The 27,546-nt window shown below is 40.2% G+C and overlaps 1 protein-coding gene across 4 annotated transcripts in view; it reads left to right on the forward strand.

Moving 5' to 3' along the window:
- Nucleotides 1–27,546, forward strand: part of THRB (thyroid hormone receptor beta) — a 161,284-nt gene that overhangs the window by 22,394 nt on the left and 111,344 nt on the right. For 3 of the 4 annotated variants that reach the window (XM_065753479.1, XM_065753478.1, XM_065753477.1), the window contains one exon: nucleotides 16,695–16,724. The exons of the other annotated variant lie outside the window; for it this stretch is intronic. The gene's annotated coding sequence lies outside the window, so the exon portion shown is untranslated. The remainder of the gene's footprint in view (nucleotides 1–16,694; nucleotides 16,725–27,546) is intronic. 4 annotated transcript variants of the gene reach the window in all.

The following is a 27,546-nucleotide window of genomic DNA, read 5'->3' on the forward strand; positions in this document are numbered from 1 at the left end:
TTTCGTTTTCCCTTTGAGCTTTAAACTGTGACAGTTAAAGTGCCCTAAAGGGGTCCTTTTTCTAGATGAACTGTTCAGCCTGCATTCATCTCTTCCTCCTTCTCCTTTTCTTTATGGCAGCGCTTTCAGTTTGGAGGACTGCCGGGGATGGAGTGTCATCTTTTCTGCTAAGATTGTTGGCAGTGAAAGCTACTCAGTGCCTTCACAGTGGTCTTAGCAACCATCAGTCACCCACAAAATGAGCAGTACCTCTTAGAACTACGTATTACATGCACATGTGACCCTGATTCAGAAGTGCAAGTGTGGGTAATTTAAGAAACTTGTAGGACAGGTTGCCCATTGCACTAGCTGTATGGCTCTCTTCTCCAGAAAAGGTCATGTAAGATGTTAAGGCAGTTTTAAAAACCTTACGATGCAAAATCACATCATTTCAAAAACTTGGCCTGTGGATAACAATATGTAGGTTGTAGATTGGTAAAAGTGTGGGAGACTGCTTTTCAGGACCAATATGCAAGGAGAAATACACAGTGGAGAAAGGGGCAGAAGCACTGCTGCCTCTATGTCAAAACTGTCAGATTTGGTATATATTTTTATTTTTATCTCTCCCTCTCTCTCTCTCTCTCTCTCTCTCCATATATATATATATATATATATATATATATATACATATATACAGAGAGATTTGCCTGTGGCATCAGAAAAACAACACGTGCAAAGTAGTGATAGTGAGGGGGAGAGTATTTTGCCACAGTGATTATCTGGAGATGAATTCCCCAGCAGTGAGTTCTCCAAGTATAAAAGAGGAAATACACTAGGAAGTGTATATACATACATATACATATACATATATATAACTTATCTGATGATATGTAGTTAAAATGAGAGTTTAAGTGCATTTGGTAATGACAGTGTTAGATTTACTCCAATATATGTCGAGTTTCAATGGTCGTTGTTGTAAGTAGGTGTGGTAACCCACTGAGAATGATGAAATGACCATGGCATGTTTCTGTTGTGTCAACCAAATAAGAGCCCCTCCTCCATCGGTTCCTGCATGTATTTAAAATTGTATGTATGTTTTCATTTGTCCATAAATGACTCTTTACAGACATATGAAAATAAAGATTCTTTTCAAGATCTTCTACCTCATTTTCATCTAATTTGGTTATTTTCTGTAGTTTTTATCATTTTTAACACTTATTATGAAAAAAGTGCCTGGAAGTGATTCAGTTTGCAGCTCTGTCTGTTTACCCACATTGGAAATTATTCTTTAACTCTGTGTGTTTGCTTTTTTTAAGAGTATCATGACTCACTGTTTACTCATGGGTAATCATCTTTAGTAAATAGTGCATCTTGTGAGCACTAACACAGAGCTGCATGTGTATCAGTTAGGAGAGATCCTTCCATTCAAAAGTCCCTGCCAGCTGTCACCCCTACAGCTCACATCACCTCATTGTACAGAGCTAGTTGCAAAATACCCAAAAGTAGCAGTTGTGTTTAGAGAAAACCAAAAGCTTGCAAATAAAACAAGTCAGTGACATATAAGATTTCAGGTCTGTAGCCAAGTAGAATCAGGCATATAATAGTACAGATTTATATTTTGTATCTGAATCCTCAGTGCTATGTTTAGTTGGTATTCTAAAGTTCTTTCATTTAATGAACTCAAAACAAAAAAACAGAAAATGAAAAGAAAATGATGTAATAATTTGTATCTATGACCAGTTACTTTCCTTGAAACAATACTCTAGGCTTAGATTTTGAATCATGCCTCACGATGAGTCTCTCATTTTGTTTCCTATTTATAAGAAATGGAAGAATTTAAGTCATGAATTTTTCATATGGAGCAGAGACTTGCTGTTTAGAGACAAATCCTGTCCTTATGTGGCACAGTCCAGTGCATTTCAGCATGGTACCGAGGGTGCTTTGCTTCTGTCAAACATAAGGGGGTAAGCATTAAGCAGATGATGGATAAACTGGTTGTAAAAATAGATAGGAAAAAGAGGTTTGTTTTGAAGTCCAACACTCTGCTGCCAGTGTTGGAGCAAGAGTAAAACCATTACTCACTGCCCTGCGGGAACTGTGCCCTCCAATGAGTGAGTACTGTATTTTCAATATCTAGCAACATCAAGAGAAACTGGAGTCAGAGCAGTAGTTCAGATCTTAATTAATGAAACTGCCTTTCCTTCTGTGCCATGAGCCAGAAAAGTGTGGTTATGTTTTAAACTCTTAGAAACTGACTTTTTCTTTCCACTTCTTGCTGAAACAAAGAGCTGGGCAAGTGCAGGGAGCACTTCATGGGCGTTCATGGGCCGGGCTCAGGTTTGTAATGTGCCCCCAGAGCTTTGCATTTAGGGCAGCCCTGGGCCCTGTATTCTTTCAGCCTCCACTATTTTCTGCACTTTGAAGTTACAAACCAAGTTAACCTTTGACCACGAATTTCAAAATCACCTCATGGGTAGCCCTTCCCCATGTGCAGCCTGATAAATGGAAAGCTCTCTTCTGTTTACAGGACTCAGAAAACCTCTGTAGAAGGAAGGGAGACTTCGTTAATACTGAAGATTTTCTGTATAATTCTTTTTAGAAGGAGGCATCTCAGTTAAGCATATGAACTTCTTCCTTGCTGTTTGACATCTGGGGTATGAAACTGGGCAAAAGTGATTAGAGGTGAAAATGTTAGTGGTGCTCCATGATGGGAGCTTCTTGTCGCTGTGGGGTCTGAATGGGAGATAGAAGATTGCTCTCAGCCATACTGCCTCCAGACCTGCCTGAAAGAAAATTGGAAAGCAAGCCCAAAGAAAATGAAGTGAAAATACAGCCCCCTGTACTTATTGTGCTGCTGTGAGGAAAAAATTCTCCTTGTGCTGAGACAGTTGAGGGCTGGTGTTTGATTAATTCAGCATCTATTTTGTGAAAAAAGGCAGCACATCAGCCGTGCTGCTTGCACACCCAGTGCTCTCAAATTGACGTTAGTCTGTCTCTTTAACCTCTGGAAAATATGTTGGTGGTAGGCAGGGAGCCCTTTCTGGTACATGGGTATATAGGTACATAGTGTATCTTAGATCTGAACTCCCATCACTGATCTCTCCCTGAGCACCTGGAGATGTGTAGCATGGGTAATGCAGGATGGTTCTTTTTAAGTGAAATCACAAACATGCTGGGCACATCTACACCATAAAGCATCTCCTGGATAACTCAATTCATCCACTGTTGCCTAATCAATTTGCCCAGAACTGATTGTTTTTGAAGGTTTCATTTCTTTTATGCTTCATGTCTCTCTCTGGTGCTCAGGTGTCTCTGACTGATGAGATCTTTTGATGCTGTGTGCTCTATGTGTAGCCCAGATGAACTTGCCTTGCAAAATCACTACATTTTAATCATGTGCTTCTTTGAGTACTGACTCTGAAATATGCAGACTTGTTGGCACTTAGAGAGCTTTATTTGTCTATCAAAATGCATCAAAAACAAGTCTGTCAGAGCTGGCTAACTTGAAAGGGTTGGGATTAAGTTATCAGATTTAGCCTGTGGCAGCACTGAGATAGATAATGGTGGGTAGATGGACAGAAAGATTGGTAAGGAATTAACTATTAATATACGTATCTTAGGGTTATAAGCTGTATCTTCAACAAAGCAGGTCTGTCTTTACCTATTTTGCTCTTTCTGAGCAGTTCCTGACCTCTCTGTATCCACTGCTGAATGCTGTTTTGAGTCTTTCCACATGCAGCTGGGGCTTTCAAGGTTCCATGACAGTGAATCCTTGATTCACTTCAAGGCTCTGAGACAAGGCTCAGTCCCTTCACAGGCAAGAAGTTATCTTTGCAGCCATGGTGTTGACCGTTATCATGGTTAGGATTCTAATTGTGCCCCTGAAAGTTCGGCATTGCACCACACTGAAATCTAAGGCGAGATAGGCACCTTGCTTCTTCAGATGTATTTGCAGGCATTCTCTGCATGTTCTTACATTATCCACGATGCCTGGTTTGCTGCAAAAACTGTGATGTCCTACTGATTTCCTTGTTTTTTGTTCCCTTTTCTCAAATTTAGAAGTATTATAGGGTTACACTAGGAAAATGTATTGACCTTGCTTGGTTTTTGAAATCCCAACACTTCCACACACAGTGTGGAATTTCCTCTACTTTTCTTTAGTTTTTAAACTCTTCTGTGTGGAGGGTTAAACTGCTCAAGGAAAGTCTTAAACTTAAAATATGAGCCCTGCTAAATAACGGTCCCTGCTGAAACCCATTGAGTAGAAGTTTGCATAGCAGCACAAACAGAACAGCAGAAGACAGGAAAGGACGTGGGGGATCTGATAAGTCTTGCCTCTTTTGCTGCTAAAACAGCTTAGAAATTGAGTGAAAGCTGATGAGGCACCCTGCCCACTTTGTCAGAGACACGCAGTATACTGTACAAAAGTGAAAGTTGGCTCAGAGAATACAAAGTGGGAAATGTCAGTGCAGATTGTACAGATTGCACTAAACACTTGTCTATTAAAAGCAGTTTATTTATTTATTTTTTGCTGTGCTGGCATACAGAGCTGCTGTCTTCCATGCTGTAGCGTTAAACCGACACAATTTCAGCTATGCTGATATTTTATTTTGTTGTTTTCAGAAAGCCTGTGTCTGTCAACCACTTACAATACCCGCTAGAAATGACTAATATAGAAGATGTGTGTTGCTTTCCTCTCAGTGTCTGCTTTTCCTTTTTACTTCGAGCATGAGCACAGAACTTGGTGCTCTGCAACAGAAGCAAACTCGAGCAGTGCAGAACATGAGTTTCAAAATGTCAGTCTTGAAGCCTCACAAGGCATACTGCTGCTTATGATACTATTGCTGCGTACACTGTGGGGATTTTGACACTCAGCACTGATATTCAGTGGTTAAAATGTAATGTTTGGTTTGAACTCCCAGAGGCACAGTGCCTGAAATGGGCTGATGAGGCATGTGTACCACCTGGTTGGAAAGCAGACAAGCTTTTATTACTGCTGTTTTGTTTTTTTTTTCTTCTAAAATACAGACAGAAAATGTTTAATTATGAGAAATCTGAGATATTTCCCTAAGTAAGAAGAGGCTTGTTTTTTTATGTTACTTCTTGTGTCTTCTTTCCTACTTCCTCAGTGGAAAATCTTTGCTGTGGCATTTTGTTTTGTTTTGGGGAAAACAAACAAACAAGGAAAGTGGGCTTTTCTTTTTCACAAAGTTAGGATGCCACTCTGATAATAGTTACAGGATTACTTTATTTTGGTGTTTTTTGACACCAAATACAGGATCTCACATTTCTGAACGTGAGTCATGACTTGGCATGAGTCCATCTTAGAGCACATAACCTAAACCATCTGAAGGATGGTATTCAGTTCTTACTGGAAACAGGGTTTCTGCTACAGATACTTTGGTTTGTCAGTGAAATGCCCAGCCATCCAAAATCACTACTGTGATACTGTTATAAGGGCAAATGCAGCTTATTGGGTTTCATTTCAGACTGTGATTGAATGCTTTTCATTATTTGAAAAAGATTGAAAACAAACAAATGTGTACGTATACTCATAATTACATAATGCAATGTGATGCAGTTGTATTATAGTTTATTATGTAATGTATTTTGTTATAAAACAACTACATTGTTGTCTGTATTATTCTGCAGGGAAGGCCAAAAGGAATAACTGATGGCTAGACAGTGTATTAGATGAAGCTCATTTTTATGCTACGGTCTGACAGATGGTGTAGTTGCACAGCCATAAGCTTTTGTGGTCTTGGTTTCCCAAACTCCAGACAGTTCTGTGTGCAGGCCATGGAGCATTGATTGTTGTAGTGGCTGTTCCTCCTTTGGCTGTCAGTTAGCAGTGATCACACTACAGGTGATCAGGCAGCAGCAGATGAAGCAGGGGAGGATGAGGGAAAAAGGATGCTGGAAGAGTGCCATGTGAGGAATGGGTAAATCTTGGGGAGCAGCATGTATGAGGGCTGTTCCAAAAGTAGTGCCTCCTATTTTATTATGTAGGCTCACAACATCAGATGCAGGTGTTGGTGGTACAGTAGTAGACTTTGAACTTTCCCAACAGTATTCCGTTTCAATTTGTTGCCATGTGACAAATGGCAGCAGAGGGTCAGTCTGACACAATGGAGTCTGGCGTGGAAGTGCAGGTGAAGTAAAGGTGTGGTATTGAGTTCCTCCAAGTGTAAAAGATGGCACCCATTGACATTCATCAGCATTTGCTGAACTTTTCTGAAGCCCAGGCAGTGGATGCGAGCTCGGTGATGTGGTGGGTGGTGCATTTCAGCAGCAGTAACACCGACGGTGCATCACCTCCACTGGTGCAGCTTTTTACCAGCATAGTGTGCAGGCTCTAGTTTGTGGCAGTCAAAGATGCATAGCTAATGGCGATGACTGTGCTGCAAAAATAGTGTTTTATAGCTGAGAATTTATTCTACCAAATGATGTTATTGTGCTCTTTGTGTCTGTTGTAGTTTCCATGAAAATAAGTTGGAGACATTACTTTCGGAGTGACATACTTTAAACCTCAGGAAGGTTCTCAGAACAGCAGCACGGCAGTCATGAGTGCCATTGAACAGCAATTTATGTATCAATAGGGAAAAGCAGGGCACTGTTTATTCCTGCCGAGGAGACATTCCTCATTTATGGTCATCGGTAAATACTTCTGAGGATAACCTGGATCCATACACTGTCACCAAAGAGCAGCTATGACTGCAGTCCTTAAGCACTGTCTTGTTGGCATGTTTCATTCAGAAACACTGTTTCCCGGCAGTGCTAAAATAATGGTTAAAAATCATTTGAAAATCATAAAGGAAAAGATCTGATTTCAAGTAGATGGGACTAGTACAGTCATCTTCTATGTTTATAGTGTGTCTTTCAAGATAGCATAAAATGAATAATTCAAATCTGATTTAGGAGTTCACCATGGATACATCCTGTGTGACAGGCTTACAGTTCATTACTGTTTTGAAGGAAGAAATTATGTAAAAAATACAAGGAAATCTAAAAGAACTCCATGTAATATATAGAAGTTCATCAGAATAACCTGATTATAGCTGTCACTGTTCAGTGGAAGACATGTTTATAGTTAATTGTTTTGATTCCTCATCGGTGAGGAAACCACCAGATATCCTGTCCAAGTTGTGAAAGATGCCATCCAAAATCCAGTCCAAGATTTTGATTAAAACAGAGTATATGCCTTTTGCACAATGAGATGTTGTTGCTGGATCTAATTAATGATGAACTATTGGAACCACAGTAGAACAAAATAAAATAATGATTCAGATATGTTATAGAGTTTTTCCATTACATAGTCCTTATGAACAATCCCAAATACCAACGTTGTAAATTAAGCCTGAAATTGAAAAAAACATGTTGAAATGTTATATGGAAGAAAAGCTCTTCTGGTTCGTAAATTAAAAATGTGGATCTCTGCTCCATTGTAATTTAACTACAACATTCAGCTGCCTCATCATGTTGTTCTTCTGATGCATTTGCTGAAGAAAGTTTTGTCCTTATAACCAAGAAGCAAAACATAGGATGAGAACCTTTTCTGAACAAATCAGAGAAATAAAAAATGTTATTTTCTGCCTAACATTCCCTGTGGACACGCACATGGACTCTGCCCCTCCCCCATATTTTCTCCAATTTGCTTCTCTGTCCCTCTCCTGTACCACTGTGCTGTGAGCATCTCCTTTCCCCGTCAGCTTCATGCTGACCTGGAAGGAAGGTGGAGATGCTGCCCACTTCTCCTGCCTGCAAATGCTAATCACTTGTCCCCATGTGCCATGGTTTGTTGCATTTGCCTCATGCCTTTTCACTTCTTCCTGTGGGTTCCCACTGCACTGCCTTTGTGCATGCCACTCCAGCTCAGGGATCTGTGCCAGAAGCAAAAAATCATTAAAAAAAACACGTTCTACATGGGACACATTACTCAGAGTATTGACATCTGTTGCATTGGAACTGAATTTCTGCTTACCTTCTAACTGCTGGTTGTGACTGTCTGCATCAAAGCAATTAATAGTCAGCTGGTGGATTTTTTTTATCTCACATAGCATTAGTAATTGTTTTGAGCTTTGAAGGGTAAAAATCTAGTGCCTGAGTCTTCATGCTACTGCCTACCAGTAATTAATTATTTACAAAATTTGAACTATGGCAATGAGTCACTGGTCTTATAGGTCTGGGGAAGTAACTTCGGGTTAGTGTATTGCAGTTTCTTGAATGAAAGTCAGATTCTCCTGTTTTCACTAATTTTTTAAGAATAAGTCAGTAGGATCAAAAGGATCTCAGTATAACTTTATTATAATTTATTAAGATTTCTGGAGAGGAAGAGGCTCAGGGGAGACCTTATCAACCTCTACAATGACTATGACCTGAATAAGAGATTGTGGCAAGGTGGAGGTCAACCTTTTTTCCCAGATAACAGAGATGGAATGAGAAGTAATGGCTTGAAGTTGTGCCAGGAGAGGCTCAGGTTGGATATTTGGCAAAATTTATTCTCAGAAAGTACAGTCAGGCAGTGGCACAGGCTGCCCAGGTTGGTGCTGGAGTCGCCGTCCCTGGAGGTGTTCAAGAAATGCGTAGATGTGGCACTGAGGGACGTAGTTAGTGGGCATGGTGGGGATGAGTCATGGTTGGGCTAGATCTTCACAGTGGCCTTTTCAAACTTTAATGATTCTAAGATGGTCTTGACTTTCTAACTTCAAAGCATGCTCTGCTCTTCTGTCACCTAGTGCATGGTACCAAATCCAGCCTTCTTAAGAGACCTTGGTAGAGCCTGCAGGCGTCCTTAAGATGACATGCATTTAAAACCCCTTTTATGGCAATGTCATAGAAAGGTCTGTACCATAAACAATGACAATACTCAGAGGATTTCTTTAAGATATGATTTTGTGTTTAACATTTCTTTTAATACATCCTTGAGCATAAACCCTCTCGGTGTAATTACAGCTTTGTAAATCCCCACTGTTTGTTCTCTATTGCTAACAAAGGATTTGTCTGTTGAGTTACAGCTGCAAATACCTCATAAACCTGGCAGCTGCTATTACTGTGATACGCTGGAGGAAAAAAAACCAAACATTCCAATACTATTGTATTTCTAAAAATACAGAGATGCAAATGAATTTTTTTTTGCAGAGCATACAAGATGTGAAAAATGCCACTTTCCTCCTTTCTGTTGTTTGTGCAGTTAGAAGTTTTCAGTGTGAATGAAAAATAGTTTTAAATGGGAGTACTTGGATAGAATTTTTCCTGATCTCCTTGGGTAGAAATAAACCCAAAAGACTATTGCAGCAGAATGGTTTTGACGCATGCCTACATATTTAGTAAACAAATGTTTAAATCTGTCTGTCTCTTAATCAGAGTTTAGCTCAGTTTCAGCCTTTAAAAATACCATGGAGCTTCACTGTGATTGACCTTAGCACCAGAAAATAAAGCAAGTATCATTTCTTAAGGCTTTTATCCTGTTAGTCTAGCCAGAAAGTCTTGACTCAACAGTATTTTGAGCTTTTGCTTTGATTTTGGATGGGAATTACTGTAAGAGCTGCATTGCAGCGTACCGGTGTCAGGGATGTAATGTGCCATTCGAAGGAGTGCATGTCACCACTGACATAGTTTTTAGAAAAAACTGTGTGGGAAATAAGATATATCCTGAGTGCATATTGAGTAGGTGGAGGCTGCCAAATTTCAGGCTTTGTAGTGGATTGGATTGGAACTGGCATCCTAGAGAAGATATTGTGGTGAGGTATGTCATGTTTCATTCCGGGATGCTGTAGTGACCTGCCCTGGCTGCCAATGTTGGGCAGTGGCATTTACTGTACACTCATTCTTGAAGGTTCTGGCCATCTCCATTCTGCCATCTCATAGGAAACAAACCAAGGGCAAATCAGCCAACCTTAATCATTCTCATTACAGTGGGGAGGTTATAAGCAGAAACATATGTGCTTTCCGATCAAGGGTTTGAAGGTCCCAGTCTTAACTCTGCTGTAGTTTATTTTTACCCAGGCACATAGACAATGATTATCTAGTTTGAACCTAAAGATAAAATTCAACTCACCGTGATTTGGCTGTCTCAGCCTGTCTCCTCCCTGGGTTCCTCTCCAATAAGCTGATGATGGAATTCCAGGCCGCTGTTTGCACCTCCTATAGCAGAAGTGGCAACTTCCACCAGTAACTGCAGTGCATGGTTCTACACTTGTAGAAGTCTTCCAAACTTGTAGGAGTCTTCCAAACTTTACATTTCATTACCATCGTACATGGCATTGAAAGCCTGAAGCCAGATCTGTGATATTTGGGACAGTAGTCAGAAAATCGATGAACACTGATAGTTCAGAAATACGTACACAGGCTTGTTTTCAGCACCTTTATGCATTTCTTAATGGGATTCTTGAGCCTAGGCCAGGTTTTCAAGCCTAGGCTGAATGGAAGGTTTCTGACTGAGTGCAGTGTGAATCATAGCTGTAACTTTGGTAGCCCTGGGTTGGGTCTTACAGGGATGACATCCTTTGAAAAGTATCTTCCAGAAGGAGAGGAGAGTTGGTTTTATGGCATATGACTTAGGCACAGAGAGAACAGCTGCCTTCTTCTGAGATCTGCATACATCTGTGAATTTTATGAAAGCCTTACCCAAGAGTAACACATTAGTTAGCCTTTCTTTTAAATGGCACAAATAAGAGAATTTGTGAAAAGAATAGAAAAATATGTGTGGGTTTGAAACAATTATTTTTAAATACAATTTTCATTCTAAAAATAAAGCAATTTATCTTTGTCCTTTTTAGGTATAGGAACATTGTGATGTTTATATTTATAATATAAATATAATTTACTGTAACTGAACTTCTTAGCCAAAATATCTTTTGATCTTGTTAATTCTTCATTAAAACAGAGATTTGTAATTGAAATGCTGTGAAAGCAGGACTACAGACTTCACAGTCTGTGGATTCACCATTTTTTGGAGAGGACAGTAGCTCCTGGACAGCTTATTCGTAGCACTTCCATATCTTCAGCAGTAAAGTACCTGTGAAATGTCAGCTGTTTGGGGTGGTCTCGGGCAATAACAGTGACGATAACAGTGGTCATTTTTGGTTCCTTGTTATGCCGCCTCCAAACTACTAGGTCAAGCTACCTGGCTTAGTGTTATATTCTGTAGACCTAGGAAGAGGACTGGCTTGCAAATCACCAAATTCTATCATTCTGGTGACAGCCAGTCATCAAAAGCAGTAATAAATGATGACTAGAGAAAGAGGCTTGTGCTTGGTGTTCAGCTCTTTCTTGGGGAGGGAGCTGAGCTTGAAGTGGTAGCTCTGAGCCTGTTTGTGCTGGTAGGGAACCAGAACAGGGATTGTGTGTTTCTCTTGTAGTGGGTGATTATGTGTAAGCATCTATAGCTACGGGTGGGGTTATGTTCAGTTTTTTGGCAACGATAGTTAATTTTTAATCTGCACATATGCCTTACATGGAGCTGTTTTATGTGTTGTCTGCCTTCCAGCTATGATCTTGTCTTTGCTGTCCAATCTAAACATGGGCTTTCTTCTAGCCTTTTATCCTGCAGATAACATATACCAGCATGGTAATTATGATTAGCATTGTACTAGGAGTAAACATTCTCAGGATGCATCTGTATGTTGCAGGCTGTGCAAACAGGCACATCTACAGCCTTCCCATACCCACAGAGGCTGGCTCACGCTAAGGAAACACCAAGCACTTCAAACTGTTGTGCAGAATTTCAGAAATTAAAGTGCCTGTCACAGTTCAGACTTCGGCATGCTGCAGTCATGGCATTTCTCTCTACAAAGTGTACGCGCAACTTGCTAACTAGAGCTGTGAAATCAAATGGCCTTGGGTCAAGAGCAGTGGGCAGTAAGGATTACATTACTTTTCTGTGCCAGTAGAGGAAGAACTTTTCTGAGGGAGGTCTGTGTGATTATCTATGTGTATTGTTGTTGTTGTTTGTTTTTTAACCGTTAGGTGTTTTAATTCTTAGTTAGGAGTTAGTCAGGAGCTGCTGAAGTGTAGAACTGAAAGCTGAACTTAATGGAGTGGCTTTGGGAATGAATTTATCTCCTGCACAGGATTCTTCATCCCCCACTGCTTTCTTTTTTCTTCCTTGGCTCTTTTGGAGTGAGAAATCAGTGGCCTTTCCAGGCTCAGCTGGCTTCCTCTGGTATTTTGTGAAAAAGGAAATGGTAGATGCTTTGCTCAGTCAGTCTCCTTGTGGAGCCCTGAGAATCAAAGCATCCTGCAGGGACTGTAGAAGTAAACTGAAGCGAAGTCTGGGGTGATGGTGAGTTTGTATTTGCATCTTTTGGTAACTAAAGAATTTTTCACCTAGGTGTTTCTCTATAATTGAAAAGGTCTGTGAAGGATTTCAGGAGCCTAAAAGTAATTTGTAATAGGATTAATGGGATTTTTTTGGATGAGGATAAATGTATAAGAGAAAAAGGAGTGCCCTCATCCCTACAGATGAATACCTGTTCAAAGACTTAGGCAGAATATATCATTTATATCTAAATTTTGTGAAGTGCACCTGGATGCCTTTTGTCCTACTGTGTACTGGATAAGTGCTGAATCATTTGGAAAGAATTTGTTTTAGCTGTTTGGGTGTATTCATTATAGGGATCAAAACCATGCTTTGCTTAATGGTAAAATGTTCCATAGCTTCAACTTTGCAGTATCTGCTCAACAATATGCAACACAAACAGTGAAATGAAAATGACTGAAACAAGAACGAACCCTTTTAGGCATACAGCTCCATTCGGTCGAAAGTTTTCACAGGATCATAGAATCACCAAGGTTGGAAAAGACCTCTAAGATCATCCAGTTCAGCAGTCCAGCTATCACCAATAAATATTTCTCACTAGACCACGTTGCTCCATACAGCATCTAAACATTTCTTCAACACCTTCAGGGATGATGACTCCACCACCACCCTGGGCAACCCGTTCCCAGCGCCTGAACACTCCCTTGGAGAAACAGTATTTCCTAACATTCAGCCTGAACATCTGACTGTAGTAAAGAAGGGCATTTTCCTCTACATCAGTTCTGCTGTTCAGTCAGTTTGGCAGTGTTAATTTTCTGTGGTTCAACTGGATTTGATCTTTTGAGAGAAGACTTGCGCACAGCATCCATAGCAAAGTACTTTATTAAAGCAGTTTCTGCCAGTAGGGTTTTCCAGTGTTAGTTTTAGTATTTATAACACCAGTTAATAAGGAGTAGTTCTAAGAAAGGTGGAGCTTGCAAGAACTGTTGAAATTATACAGCCTTTTCCCACTAAGCATGGATTGTTGTCTACTTTGTTTAACATAGTGGTATTGATTTTATTTTGAAAACAGTCTATTGGAAACCCTTCAGAGTGCATCCTAAGTTAATACAGTTGGTGACAGGCAACAAGTACAGATTTTACTGTAAATTGACATAGAAAAAGGAGACATATGAGTATTGCAATGAAAATCTTTTTTTGGTAGAGGTCTCTCCCTTCATCTAAGCAAGCAAGTCATTAAGCATGAAAGCTGCGTAGGCATTTGACAGGAAATGTTATATTTTTAACATGGATGCTGAGAACCCAAATGGAATTCTGCCACAGTATCAGAGGCAGGTAAGGCAGGAGGCCCCACAGGTCTTCTGCAGGGAACACCAGTGTGGTTTGGGGCACAGTGGGGTGAAGGTTCTCTCTGCTTGGATTTAAGCAGAGCATGTGAAGATGGAGAGAAGCTCCCTTCTACCTGAGGGAGAGCAGTACCATGCCCTTATTTCTCTAGGGCATGATCCTTTTGTCCAAGTATCTACTGACATCATCAAGCTAGGCAGGCAGTGGTTCACTAAATAACTGAATCATAGAATCATTAAGGTTGGAAAAGGCCACAGAGATCATCTAGTCCAACCATTGACCCATCACCATCATTCTCACTGAACCACGTCCCTCAGCACCACATTTTCTGGGCAACCTCCAGGGACCCGTGAGAACATATGATGGGAGGTGCTCGCGGTGTCATTATAGGTTGCCTTGTTATCAACAGCTAGATCAGATAAGATAATCTTATGCAAAATGTTTCATTAAGCATGTTAGGATGTATTTTTTTTCTTCTGGGTGTCATAAAACTCGCCAAAGTCAGATTTTGTTCTTTGAAAAATGTGAAGTATAAGTGAAATACACTTCAAAGCTGTCCACACTGCAAGTGCTTCTAGCATAGAAATATTTTGCTTCAGAAGCTGTGGATCTTGTCACAGGTCCAGGATGACTTCTAGTCTTCTTCAGACTTGCCTCTGAACCTGCTGTGTAGTTACAACAGACCATTCTGTAAGATATTCTGTTCCCTGCCCACCAAATCACATTCTGATCCCATAAACTTCGTGCTGTGGACCACTGTAGTTTAGGGACAGGTGAGTAATGAATCAAATGTAAGATGTCCTCAGTTGCACTCTGTCTAGCTTCAATGGATGTTCTGCGTGAGAAAGGTAAGAAGGATTTGGCTCGTGCTGTAATAAATCCCATTCAATCCTATTGAAACCCTGCGTATTATCCAGTGATACAATACCTGCTGCTGCTGTCCCTTTATTCCTATAATGTATGTAAAGCCTTTCTTAAGTTATCTCTAATGGCGACCTGAAGCCAGATTGTTAAGCATGAAGTAATCTGCATGTTCTACTAGCTGATTATCAGAAATAGATGTAGAAAATTAAATCTGGGAGTTTTTATATATTTCACTAAGTGATAAAATGAATTCTTTCTCTTCCTTTAAAAGCATACATGTGCAGATGCTCAGCTGTGGTAAATCAGACATTGTAAATGTCAGCTCTGATGAGCTGGTTCCTAGAAATCAGAGATCTCATGCCTTTTTCACAAGATGGATGTTTAATTTAATGAATTTCTGCACTTCAGGAATGTCTCTTTTTATCTCTGCTGTTTCTGAAATAGGTTTATATATATGGTCTCAAAGTACAGGCTGAACATACTCAAATTGAGGAAAAAGGGGATTCTACAATTCACTTGAGATTTGCTTGCCTTAGATTGACAGATTCTCAGCCAGTCTTAGAAGACACCATTATTGACACGTCCTTCTCCCTCCAGAGCAGTATTTTAATTGTAGAGCTGAAAATTTGTATCTTCAGCCATTGCACAGATCCCATGGTTAGAGGCCACACTTTGAATTAGTCACCGACAAAGTAATGAGTTCTCTTCATATTTTCCCTTCATCCATGAAATTCTAGATGTATTGTTTAACGTACAGGGAACTGCACAGAAGGCGCCAGGGGCTGAGGCCCTTTATCTACATGATTTTCTCTGGTTTTCTACAAATGCCATTAACTATCATTTTGCTAGACCTGTCTTTTTGTTCTCTGCTTTGTGCTGCATATTGTGCTAATTTAGAAAATGAAATCAGATAATGTCATTCAGCTCTTGCATATACGTATTGGTGGCAGAAATGCCTATTTACTTCAGAGTTACCAGAATCAAATTCCCACCTCTAGTGTTGATACCCGTAAGTAGTTCTCGTTAGTTGTAAAGGATGGAACAAGATACAAATAAATGAAGGATTTTTGCAGGCCTCAAAATTCATCAGTTGTTCTGAGTCATGCTGGAACTTTTTCAGAATAGTGTTACTTTTGAGGGAGATTTCATGATGCACACTGGGAAGCTGTTGGCACATGTGTCATTTAGAGTGGATTAGCTGAAGCAGATGTTAATGAAATGGATTGATGTTTTCATTCTTTTATGACTGGTGCTGACCCTACCTGTTTTGGGATTGATCAGAACCTACCTCATTTTAAAAAACAAATTGAGGCCTCACCTGGAGTACTGTGTCCAGTTCTAGGCTCCCTAGTACAAAAAAGACAGGGATCTCCTCAAAAGAGTCCAGCGGAGGGCTATGAAGATGATAAGGGACACCTCCCTTATGAATACATAAGGCTGAGAGACCTGGGTCCGCTCAGTCTTGAAAGAAGAACACTCAGAGGGGATCTGATCCACGTCTATAAATATCTAAGGAGCGGGAGGCAAAGGGACGAGGCTGGACTCTTCTCAGCAGTGTGTGGCGACAGGACAAGGGGAAATTGCCACAAACTGAAGCATAGGAAATTCTGCACAAATGTGCATGGGAACTTCTTCCCAGTGCAGTGACGGAGCAGTGGCACAGCTGCACAGAGAGGTGGTGGAGTCTCCTTCTCTGGAGACGATCCAGACCCGCCTGGACGCCTACCTGTGCAACCTGGGCTAGGGAGCTGCTTTGGCAGGGGGTTGGACTCCATGATCTCTGGAGGTCCCTTCCAACCCCTGCAGTTCTGTGATTCTGTGATTTCTAGGCTTTGAATGTTTGTCTTTCAAGAAACAATATTTACTGTCAAATAAAAGCAGTAGCGATACAAACACTGATCATAACGTTCTGCTTGCAGTGGAAAGAACATGCATGCCTACAAAGCGTGCCTAGCCTGCAGTTCAGGCAGTGAGTCAACCAGATCAGTTATTTGAATTTTTGTTTCCCAAATATTACGAATGCTTGTTGAGAAACAATGGCTAGCAGAGATTGCAAACAAATAAACAAACAAATGCCTGCCTTCCAAAATGCTGAGAATGATTAACTTTCAAAAAAAAAAAAAAAAAAAGGACATTCATTTCAGTTATATTAAAATATACCCACAGCTTTTGTGTCAATTGAAACTGAAATAAAGTTCTTTTTTACCACATAGATCTTTAATACAGATTTCTTTGCTCTTTTCAGTGAGAGAACAGAAAATGAAGCTCTAGTAAGGTAAGATTTCTTTATTTCATTTCAGTAAAATATTCATGTCAATTGCAGGTAATTTTTCATTTGCTCAGTGTTTCCAAGTAGATCCATGTTAGAACAAAGTAAAAAGGAAAGAAGATTACTTTGCAGCAGGAATCAAACTGTATTTCATGGAATCGTAGTATTATTAAGGTTGGAAAAGACAGATGATCATCATCATCTAGTCAAGACATCCACCTACCACCAATGCTGCCCACTGTAAGCCATGTCCCTAAGTTCTACACCTACCCTTTCCTTACCCACTTCCAGGGGCAATGACTCTACCACCTCCCTGCGCAGCCCGTTCCAGTGCCTCACCACTCTTATGAAGTCAATATTTCATCTTTGAAGCACAATAAAATACCTGCATAGATTTGGAAACGTCATTTTGCCTATGGAAAATTTACAGGTAGTTATTTTTCATCAGAGTATAGATTTCACTACTCAATCAATTAAAAAGCTGTAAGGAAAACTTTCTTGAAGTTTGAAAATGAAACATCGGTGTACTTACTGATAAAATAAGTAACTTTGTACCAGATTTTTTGGTTTATGAGTTGTAGTGGTGAGAGTTTACGAATTACAGTCTGCCCATATCTGCCAGATTTGTTTTTTATCAGTTGTTAAGTAAAAGCTTTTGGAGTTCTTATCTGTGTTCTGTGCACCTATTTCAAGTCAAACACCTTTCCTAACAGAAGTGCAATGAAAAGGAAGAATTTTTAAAGCACTGAAATCTTAAACCAGTAAGTCTTGATACATCTCTGTAAACTGTGTTCCTGATTTCTAGAGGGGCATCCTTGGAATAGAGAAGGTGACTAGAAAACAGTTAGGATATGCAGAATGGAAACTGTCTGAAACCACAAGTGAGCAGAGATATGAAATATTAATGGGAAAAAAACAGAAGTGTTGTGAAAAAATAATGAGGTGTCATACCACATTTTTTGTTGTGGAAAATTTTTAAGTGTTGTTGTAAATAGCAGACACCCTAGGTTTCAATATTCCCACTCAGTGCTTAAAGTATATGTGGATGTGCATGTATTTGCAGTTACAAAGGTGTATGCATATATAATACATCTGAGAGACAGAAAGGTGCTGCTGTTCTGCACCAAATCATTGCAAAGGACTGAAAGCCCATCTGGCATACAGTCAGTTATGGAACTTCATAACGTGTTGAGAATCACATGGGTAGTACAGGGATTTAGTACATTCCAGAAGAAATTCTCGTTCTGAGCAGTCTTTGTACACTGACCTCATCAGTTTCTACATTCTAGAGAGGACACAAGTCCTCCTGTCTCGTTACCTGGATTCAGCCAAATGAGAGCTGGGCTAATACTGCAAAAATGAATTAAGCTCGCTCTGTTTTCAGTTGATCACCTAACACAAGAGAGCCTTATGAGGAGCCTCTGTATGCTACAGTAATGTAAACTTCCAAGTAATATGCCTAGGTAATACAGCATGACAGCAGTAGTAGAAATTTATGCATTTTCTTTCCTGGAGTCACAACTGGAAGTAGTTTAGGGTACATATTGCTCACTCCTAGATTTGTGCCTTGGCAGTGCCTGCAGAAGTACTGGTTCATTTGATTAACAGGATTTTTATGTGATTTTGACATGTGAGTAGGAGAAAACCACCTGCCACAAGCCATCAATTACTTCATGAATTAGCTGCAGTAACTAGCGATCTGGTCAAAGCTTGCAATTATCAATTGTGTATAAAGAAAACTGTCCAGATTGCAGTGCTATTTGTCCCAAATTTCCAGGTTTTGCAAACATGTTCCTGCAGTGAAAGCTGGGAAAGCTTGTTAAAGATCTTCAGTGCCTTCTCCTTGTACTTGAATTGACTTTTCAAGTCTGTATAGTCAAAAGCTCTCTGTAATACCACCAGGAACACTAACCCCCAGCAGCTGTGTGCGTTGGATTCAGGAATCTCTGTTTTGATTTGCCAAGCATCAAGGAAACTATTTATCTCAAGTCAGAGAATTTTGGGGTGTGATGTGGTTAGTATCTAAAAATATCTATGTAGGGAGATAGGATATGGCTCCAACAGACAAAAACACAGCGAGATAAGCAAGTTCACATTGGAAATGCGATACCGTAAGTGTAATTAACCACTGGAAAAGCTTAGAAAGGAATGTGGTAGATCACTTAGAGTAATTAAATCAAGATTAGATCTCTTTCTGAGATATCTTCTAGTAGAGTTACAAGTTCTTATGCTTTGTAAAGAAATTGCTGCGTGAGGTATTATGGCCTGCGCCAAGCAGGAAGTCAGACCAGATTACCATAATAGTTCCTTCAGGCCTTCTAAATCCACATAACTGTGAACAAAGGCTCTTATGTGGTACAGGCAGCCACAGAATTTCCAAAATCACCACCGGAGCAGCTCTCTCTTGTTGCAGCGGTGACTTAACAAGAACCATGAAAAGGTGGCAAGGTCTTTGAGCAGATTGGTGAAGAAGCTCAATAAGTGGGAACAACACCACTGAATTGGCGGATTTTTTGACTGCACTGATGCATGGTGGTGATGAACCAGTTTCTGCTACTGTTTGGTCCACAGGCACATTTTTCTACATATATCTTCTAAATTTCACCAGACTTCTTCCTGAGTAGATTGCATTTGTATTTAAGATCACTGAAAAGCAGTGATTTATATACGATGTTTATTGAATCCCTTCTGTCATATGACAGAAGTTATATAATTTATATTTATATTTATTTATATAACTAAAATCCTGCTTAAATTCAGAATTTTCTTCAGTTAACTGTGAGCATCTCATCTTTAACGTGGGATTTTCTGTAGTTGAGAGCTGTGTTCGAAATCTTAATATCCATATGAGTAAAAAGAGCAAGAGAAATTTCTAGTAGATTATGGAGAATTCATAATTCAAAGCAAATTGCTCTCCCCTAGAAATTAATAAGAAGCAACTTGTGAGTTTGCTTTTTGACCTGCATGTGATATTGAGAGTGTGGAGGATACTTGTCTTTCAGTTCCTATTTGCTACAGGGAAGTGCGTCCTTGTTTTACTGGGTAGGAGACAACAGATCTTTTTTCAGAGAACATACTTTAAATTGGTTGATCAAAAAAAGTTGTTCTACATTAGAACTTAAAACAATGTGCTGAAAAACGATAGCCCTGGCTCCCTTTCGTTGTAAAAAATTTTGGTGTAAAAAATTGCTCATGAGCATGTCAGTAGATTTCGGTCTCTGTTAAAAACTAGGAAATGAAGGTTTTACAGATCAGCTTCTGAAACTAGGGTTTACCAGGGTTATTCAAGGGTGAAGCCAGGTATAGCAAAAGAATATGTGTACCAACACAGGTGATAGCTGGCGTACAGACAGGTGGTTGGCACCACGTACCTCATTTGTTCCTGCACTCTGAATATCCCTGCTGCTCTCCCTTCCTGGAATAACACCGATGTACATTTTGTATGTGGCTGTGGAGCAGTCAGGGCAATGGCAGCCATCCCCTATTAGTTATAACAGAAGCAGACAGAGCAGTCTGCTGCTGTGCTGGCACATGGATGCCTCGGGTAGTGCAGTTGGATTACAGTTACGCTGAGGAAAAAAGCACAAAGACCTGAAGTATCTCCTCCCTGGTTCTCTGTTTGGTGGAGGCTGATTTTAACACCTGTAGTTTAAACTACAATTTGGAAAGTTATTAGATTACAATTGTAGAAGAACAAGAATAGAGAAGAGAAATATCATTGTAATTGATAACCCCAAACAAGGTGGCTGGGATGTGTAAGTCTGTCACTGCACATGGAGGCTGCACTTGCTTACATGGGCATCCAAGAGTTATTCTTGCTGATAGGTAAAGGTTTTGCAGCAATGTTTAAGGAGAAAGTAGAGAAAACTGTTAATCAGGACTCTAAGATGTTTGGCTGCTTGCTGAACGAATAAGAGTTACAGTTTTTTTGGTATGAAGTTTCTTATGCACAGTCTGTCTTGAAAATGACATACCTACAGTTTTCACAAATTCCTGATATCCATAATACTGTCTGCAGAGAGCATTTCAAAGCAAGCTTCAGGATGTCTTTATTCACATTTTTTTGCTACCACAGAGTCACTCTTACTGGATACCTCAGTTGTGAAAAGGAGGGGAGGAGGTTGTGCCATGGAACAAAATTTCTGTCTCCATTAGCAAACGGATTTGAGCCATCAAATTGCTGCTGTTTTATTCTGTGTGAGAGCTCATGGCTAAGTCATTTAGTGTAAAAGAAAACAGTCTTCTATACCACAGAAGAAATTCCTCAACTGGACAGTGATACATGAGGCTGTAGAATTAATTTTGGATATCATTGAGAGCTTCTGTGGCATTTCTTTTGGTTCAGGCAATGCTGTGGAAGCACTCCAGATGACAAAAAGAAGGAGTTGTGTTGAGGCCTGAGATGTTCCTTTGGCTCTTTTCCAATGCAATGCTAGCCCAGAATTTTTTATTGGTTTTGAACAACTGTGCTTGCATTAAAAGCTGAGTTTTACTGTGTTTAAAAAGCATTGAATGTTATGTCCTGTACCTTGTTTACTTAATAACCCCCGTACAAGAATCTCCAGTTTTGTCTGGGCAGCTTGATGTTCTGTTCCAAGAAGTAAATGTACCCCTTTTATTTGTAATTCACATGCCGGGTTAGAGCACAGTTCAGTGTAAAGAAGTACCCTGGTGCTCAGACTGTGCTCACAGTGTCTGCTTGGATCAGAGTTAAGCGTGCTGTGCTCGCTGTTACGTAACTCTGCCAAAAGTGTCGATTCAGGGAAACTGGGATGTCGTGAGGGAGCACGAGCATCAGGAACGTTCTCTCCCGCTTAATGGAAAAGTGACTTTTGGTGAATAGTGCATTTAAAAGCAGCAGACTGTGTGACTGTGTCAGTGATGGAGCCCAGTGTGAACACAGTGATGATGTTAAAGTCCCAAGGCATCAGGTCCTGCTGCTGGCTGCTGCAGCAGGAGGACAGGTGTGGCAGGCTGGTACTGCGTACATGTGGCTGCTAGCAGGAGGGATCCCTATCTGGAAGATGCTTTACTTTAAGCACCTTTTAGAAGGCTGCTTCTGAAAAGTTGGCCAGGCAGATAAACAACCCTAGCAAGAGAGGCATTCTGCTGTCTGTTTGGATCCAGCTGCTCCTTTCGGCCCTGTGGGTCATCCTGCTGACTTGGGGTGATCTCTCAAAACCTGCCTGTGGAGAAAAGGAACAGTTAGGACAATGGACACTGGGTCACAAATTCTTTTTGTCTTGCGGCATTATAGAAATGGTGACCTCACCATGCATACTGTACAAAAAGGACACAAAACTGTGGCTGATGTCCCTGGGTTAATTTGGCCCAGAGCAGAGGAGCTGAGGGGAGGTCTCATGGCGGCTGCAGTAAGGCCGAGTGGAGAGGAATGCTGAGCTCTTCCCTCTGTGTCAGCAACTGGGCCAAAGAGAGTGGCATGGAGCTGTGTTAAGAGGAGGGTCAGGCTGTGTGTTAGGAAAAGGCTCTGAACCAGAAGGCGGTGGGCATGGAACAGGCTGCCCAGGGCAGTGGTCACAGCACTGAGCTTGCCAGAGTTAAGATGTGTTTGGACAATGCTCAACAGTTATATGGTCTGATTTTTGTGTGGTTGTGTAGAACCAGGAGTTGCTCTCTGTGATCATTGCGGGTCCCTTCCACCTCGGGGTATTCTGTGATTCTGTGATTCTACGATTACACTTCAACCCAGAGGGATCCTGTTTATTACAGGATATTTCAGATTACTGTATTCTGCTTAGTAGCACTTAGCAAAGCCTTCTCACAGAAGAAATATATTACTGTAGAAGTATGTGAGAATGTGACCTGTTCTCTGAAGTATCCATTTGAATGTGTAGCTAGTTACAGAATGATTATTGAGGAGGTAAATCAGAGCTAGAGAAAGGCAGTGTTGACTGAAAATCATTAGTCCTGTTTTCTCTACACAGCATGTACCCAAATCCCTGCCTTTCTGCCCACTTAGAATATGAAACTCCACAGAAAACCTGTCTAGAAGCTACTGCAGATGTTAATGGTGTTGGACAGATTTTCTTTTAGGTCATTCTCATTCAACAGCAAGCTTTGGCTCTTTTGTTTCCATTTCCTCATCTGCAGCTTTAATTCAGTACTTGTTATTTAATCAGATCCTATATACACTTGTTCTCTGAGTCTTATGTATCTCTCCCTCTCCAGCTTTAGGGTCTCAGTTGTTTATGCTGTTGTGTTGGAGACTCAGTGTGAATTATTTAATTTTGACAGTCAAGGTAAACAGACAAAAAAAAAAACAACAACAAAAAATCCCAGCGTTGCAGCACAAAATGTTCTCTAATCGCTTATTTGACAAGCGCATTTTAATTATTTAGCAAATCTTGTAAAAGTAATGAAGTCTTAGTAACATGAGACTTAACACTACTATTAAATTTTCCCTGAGAGGTGAGAAAAGACTGCTGCGTTTTTGGTGCAAATTGAGAGCTTGCAAACTAATGAGATTTGACTAAGGGTACGTGAAAGGGACTGAAACTTCTCAGTGCTTCTTAATAGTTTCACTAATAGATAGTAAACCCAAGAGCATCCCACAGCTAGACAAGATTCTGCCTGTGTTGGCAAACCAGAAGATACTGTCTGATGCTTTGCCAAAACAAAACAGAATTTTCTTGGCCCAACTGTATTTTTACTGAATATGCAACTTAGCAAGAAAAAAAGCTGTAAGTCCCAGCCTCTCTGAAGAAGTATCATTCAAAATAATTTTCTGTAACATGATAGATTTCATGTTTCTGCAAAATAAATATTTAATCAGCACTAATATTTTTGGTTCCCTCAGGCAGTGAGAGATGTGGAAGTTCTGACTTTTCACTCAAGTAAGTGCAAATGCAGTCTAGCAAGAAGTTCAAAGTAAAATGCATGCATATCCTAGAGTTTCTGAAAATGAAATTTAGGTGCAGCCAGCCAGAAGAAAAGATAAATGTAAACCAAGCTGCAAGCCAGCATGCCTGTTTGATTGATTTGGGTTGTGTGATGAACTGGATCAGTTAAAATTGCATTGCAAAAATCCCAAACATAAATACAGCCTCCAGTGCTTTTCAGTTGCAAAGCTACCTCCCCATGCTTTAAGTGGAGGGGCCAGGGACTCTTGGGGGCTGCATTTACAGATTCTTTCCTGATTCCTTGATCTCATATGATACACTGGGCTCTGTGTTCAGAGACCCCACTTGCAGGTTATTGTGTGCAGAGAGTGTGTCTGATCCCAGCTGTTCCACAGAGAGCAATGTTTGGCCTCCAGAGGGGCTCACTGTGGGCTCCGGGTGCTGGTAAAGGCATTGGAAAGGAATTCCTATGAAAACTTCAGCTCCCATGGTTTTAATTGGGCAGAACAGGAGACAAAGATTTAAAGTTCTTTCTCCATTTGTTTTTGTTTGATGGGATTTTTGTTTTTTTTTTAACTGGGGATGGTTTTGTTTGCAGAGGGAGCAAAAACTGAACAGAGCACTCTGTATTTTTCCTATAAACATGAACTGCTGCCATTTTCCCTTCATCTGCAGAACAGTAGTTTGCAGTACACTCAACAAAGCCTAACAGCTCTTCCCCTGGAACATGGTGGGCAGGCCTGTATTTGTAATGAATGAGGCTTGAGGCAGTTGTCATGCTTGCATTTAAGAAAACTTTCCAGACCCGTCTGTCCATTAATGCTCTCTCTTCTGATCTGTTAGAAGCTCATTCCCATCCTTCTAGTGATCAGCATCTCTCACTGATTGTCCTTTAGCAGATTCATTTAAAAACCAAACATCCCTTCTTTGATTTAATAAGCACATTAAAAAAAAAATAAAAAAGTAAGGAGAAGGGGTAAAATTAATAAAGTTTCAAGGAGGGAAGTTGTACCTTCTGAATGTGCACTTCAGGTGCGTGTGCACATCATGAAATGGCAGCACGTGTTCATGGAAGTCATCCAGAGACCAAAGAGAACGTTCTCTGCCACATCTGACTGTTAACACATAAAAGAAGTACTGAATTTTTCTGACTGTGAGGAGACTGGATTAAAACATATCTTAGTCCTTTAATGGTAGTAGATGTGTGGTACTAAGAGAGAGAATCCTATTGAGCACCTGTGGCAAGCTTTGACACTTGTAGCTTCCTTTGTATTAGCACACTAACTGTACACACTGATAGTCTCACCCCTCATGGTGGCTGATTCAGAGCACCTTGTTTCTGACAATTACAGAGTGGGTTTATGAGTTGGAGAGGCATGTGTGGTAATAAAATATTCGTTGTAAAGCCACTTTAAAATATAATGACGCTACTAGCCCATGAGATATCCTAATAAATAGCTGAAGTGCAGGTGTTCTTTAGCACGTAACTGCTTGAGATACAGGAAATCATGTCTTTATGGCAAAACTGTAAATTTCTCAAAATCAATGGATGGAAAGTTACTGGGATTTATGGGAAGAGCTCCTGCTTGACTGGCAGAAAAAAAAAAAAGGAAGTGAAAATGGCAGGGAGTTCACTGAGCAGCCCATCCTTGGTGGCAGTGTGGCGGGCTGACCCTGGTAATTCCCATCCTGCATGGGTGTACTGGGTACATTTGTGATGATTGCTTAGAGGTAAAGCTTTCATACGGGAAGCACGTATGGGAAGATGTGAAAGTTAAACAAGAGACTGCTGTGAAGTGTGCTAACATTCGTATTTCTGTTTCAGTGTTATTATTCCCTGTTTCTTTGAAGCTAAACTACTTCAGAACCTGAACTGTTTCATCAATCTTAGGAAATCCTAAAATTTGGTTGATTGACACAGCATCTCACTCAGTGTATTGAAACCTTTGAGGTCCTTGTAACTCTGTCTCTTCCTTACAATGCCGGTACATTTTGCTCAAGTTAATTCTTAAATTAGTTGGAAATTAAACAAATCAGAGTTATTTGAAGTTGCAGACTAATTTTGCACACATGCTTATGTAGTGAGTTAGAGCTGCACAGCTGACCAGAAAACAGTCCGTAGCTGCTGTTCTCAATTTGAGCAAGTTTTTCCCTTCATTGACTTTTTAAACTTCCCTCTAGTCTTTGCATCATTTTATATGACTTAAATGAAATTCTGAGAAAATGAATTGATATTGAGAAATGTGCAAGGAGAAACTGGGGGAGAGATTTCATGTAGGATAATGGTGCGAGGAAAGCAGCGCTGCAGGAGTGCTTTGATCAAAGTGCACCAGTTAGAGCTGCTTGGGATGGTAAACTGGAATATAGGAAAAATTAGATTAACTGAGAAAGAATGCATGTCAGGAGAGAGTAGATTCATTGGACTGGAAAAGCTGTCCCCAGGGACAGTAAGTGCTGTGATTTTCCAAATAAAGTGTCCTATGTCTTTTGGAATTGGAAACTCAATTGAATAAACCCTGGAAAATACCACTCTGAGATCTGCAGTGCTGGAGGTGAGCACAAACTGAGCAGAAGGCTCCTTATCTCTGTCTTCTGACTCGGTCAGGGTAGCTCTGTGACAAAATCTTAAGGTATGTTTTCTCCCTTCTTCTCTTGCTCATTTCCCCTAAATGTTATTATACTGCAGCTTGGCTCTGTCCACATAGGCTGGAGCTGACTGAGTTGAAACTTGCTTTAGCCACCACTGAGTTTAACAGCTTTTGGCTTTGTAAAGCAGTGCCTTAGGAGAACTCTTGCTCATGTGTTCCCTGAGCCAAAGGAAAACTCCTCCAGCAGCTTTCCCAGTGTTTTCTCTGGCTGGAACACATACCAATTAATGGGTGAAGATACACTATCTGTAATCATCTTTTGTTTTTGTATTTTCACTTTGTCCAGCTGACATATTTTGAGACATCCACTTTGACTGGGATGGTGAAAGAGCCCTTTCACAATGGATTTTTTCCCTTCCCTGTACCCTATGCAGTTCAGCCACTGGTGGGAAAAATGTTTTGCCTTGATGTAAATATGTCGCAAGTAGTTGAGTACTGAAGTAGGTATTCAGATTGCCCTGTTAAGTATACTTCTTCAAATATTTTTCATAACAAAAGGTTTTATCTTTGGAATCTTGTTCAGAAACTTCTTTACACAGTTTATCGGCGCTTCCCTGTTGGTTCTTAGGAAATAAGATCCTATTGGCATTTAGTCTGTAGCTTGAAGTATGTCTCTGGGAACTTCCTAAATAGGACAGCAATAAATATTTGGATTATAATTTGCAAGTACAAATCGCTAGCAGATATTTGCATATTTATTTATTGAATTTCTGTTTCTACCTCAGGTTAGATGAGACATAAACAATTATATAGCACCTCTGGCAAGGAACTAGTCTAGAGAGCATGTCAGAGCCACACTGGGAATTCCAAGGAAGGTTTCTGAATTTTTAGAAGGAACTGTGGAAAGCTTACACATTGATTCATCTCCAAAAATTTTATATTGATTACAGAATTAGTGATGTAGACTTTCACTCTGATATACCTTTTCTTTTTTCAGGAATAATGTGCTTTAGAAATATGTTTAGAAATGTCTTTCAATATCAATAATATCTTTTTATATTCATTGTAGCAGTGGTGAGAGCCAAAGACTGCACCTCCATCTGCATTGTTAATGGAAAGAATGGCTTCAGTTTAAAGCCAACTAAAAAATTCCTCATTTTTTACTTTTTGGCTATGATCCATGAGTCAGTTTCCATGTTGTACTTTGTTATAGAGGTCACCAGCAAATATCATCTGCTGGAAAGGTGTTAATGGGTTTTCTCCAGCCTTTGGGGTGAAGCCATTGCAGTCAGGGAAGTGTAAGACTGGCTATACCTCCTGCCTTACTGGTCATGCACTGCTCAGTTCTCAGGGACCTTTCCTGGCAAGAAACGTCTAGCA

This window comes from Cyrtonyx montezumae, unplaced genomic scaffold (genome assembly GCF_038088225.1).
Source record: "Cyrtonyx montezumae isolate F1298 unplaced genomic scaffold, pur_monq_1.0 scaffold_8, whole genome shotgun sequence".
Lineage (NCBI taxonomy): Eukaryota > Metazoa > Chordata > Aves > Galliformes > Odontophoridae > Cyrtonyx > Cyrtonyx montezumae.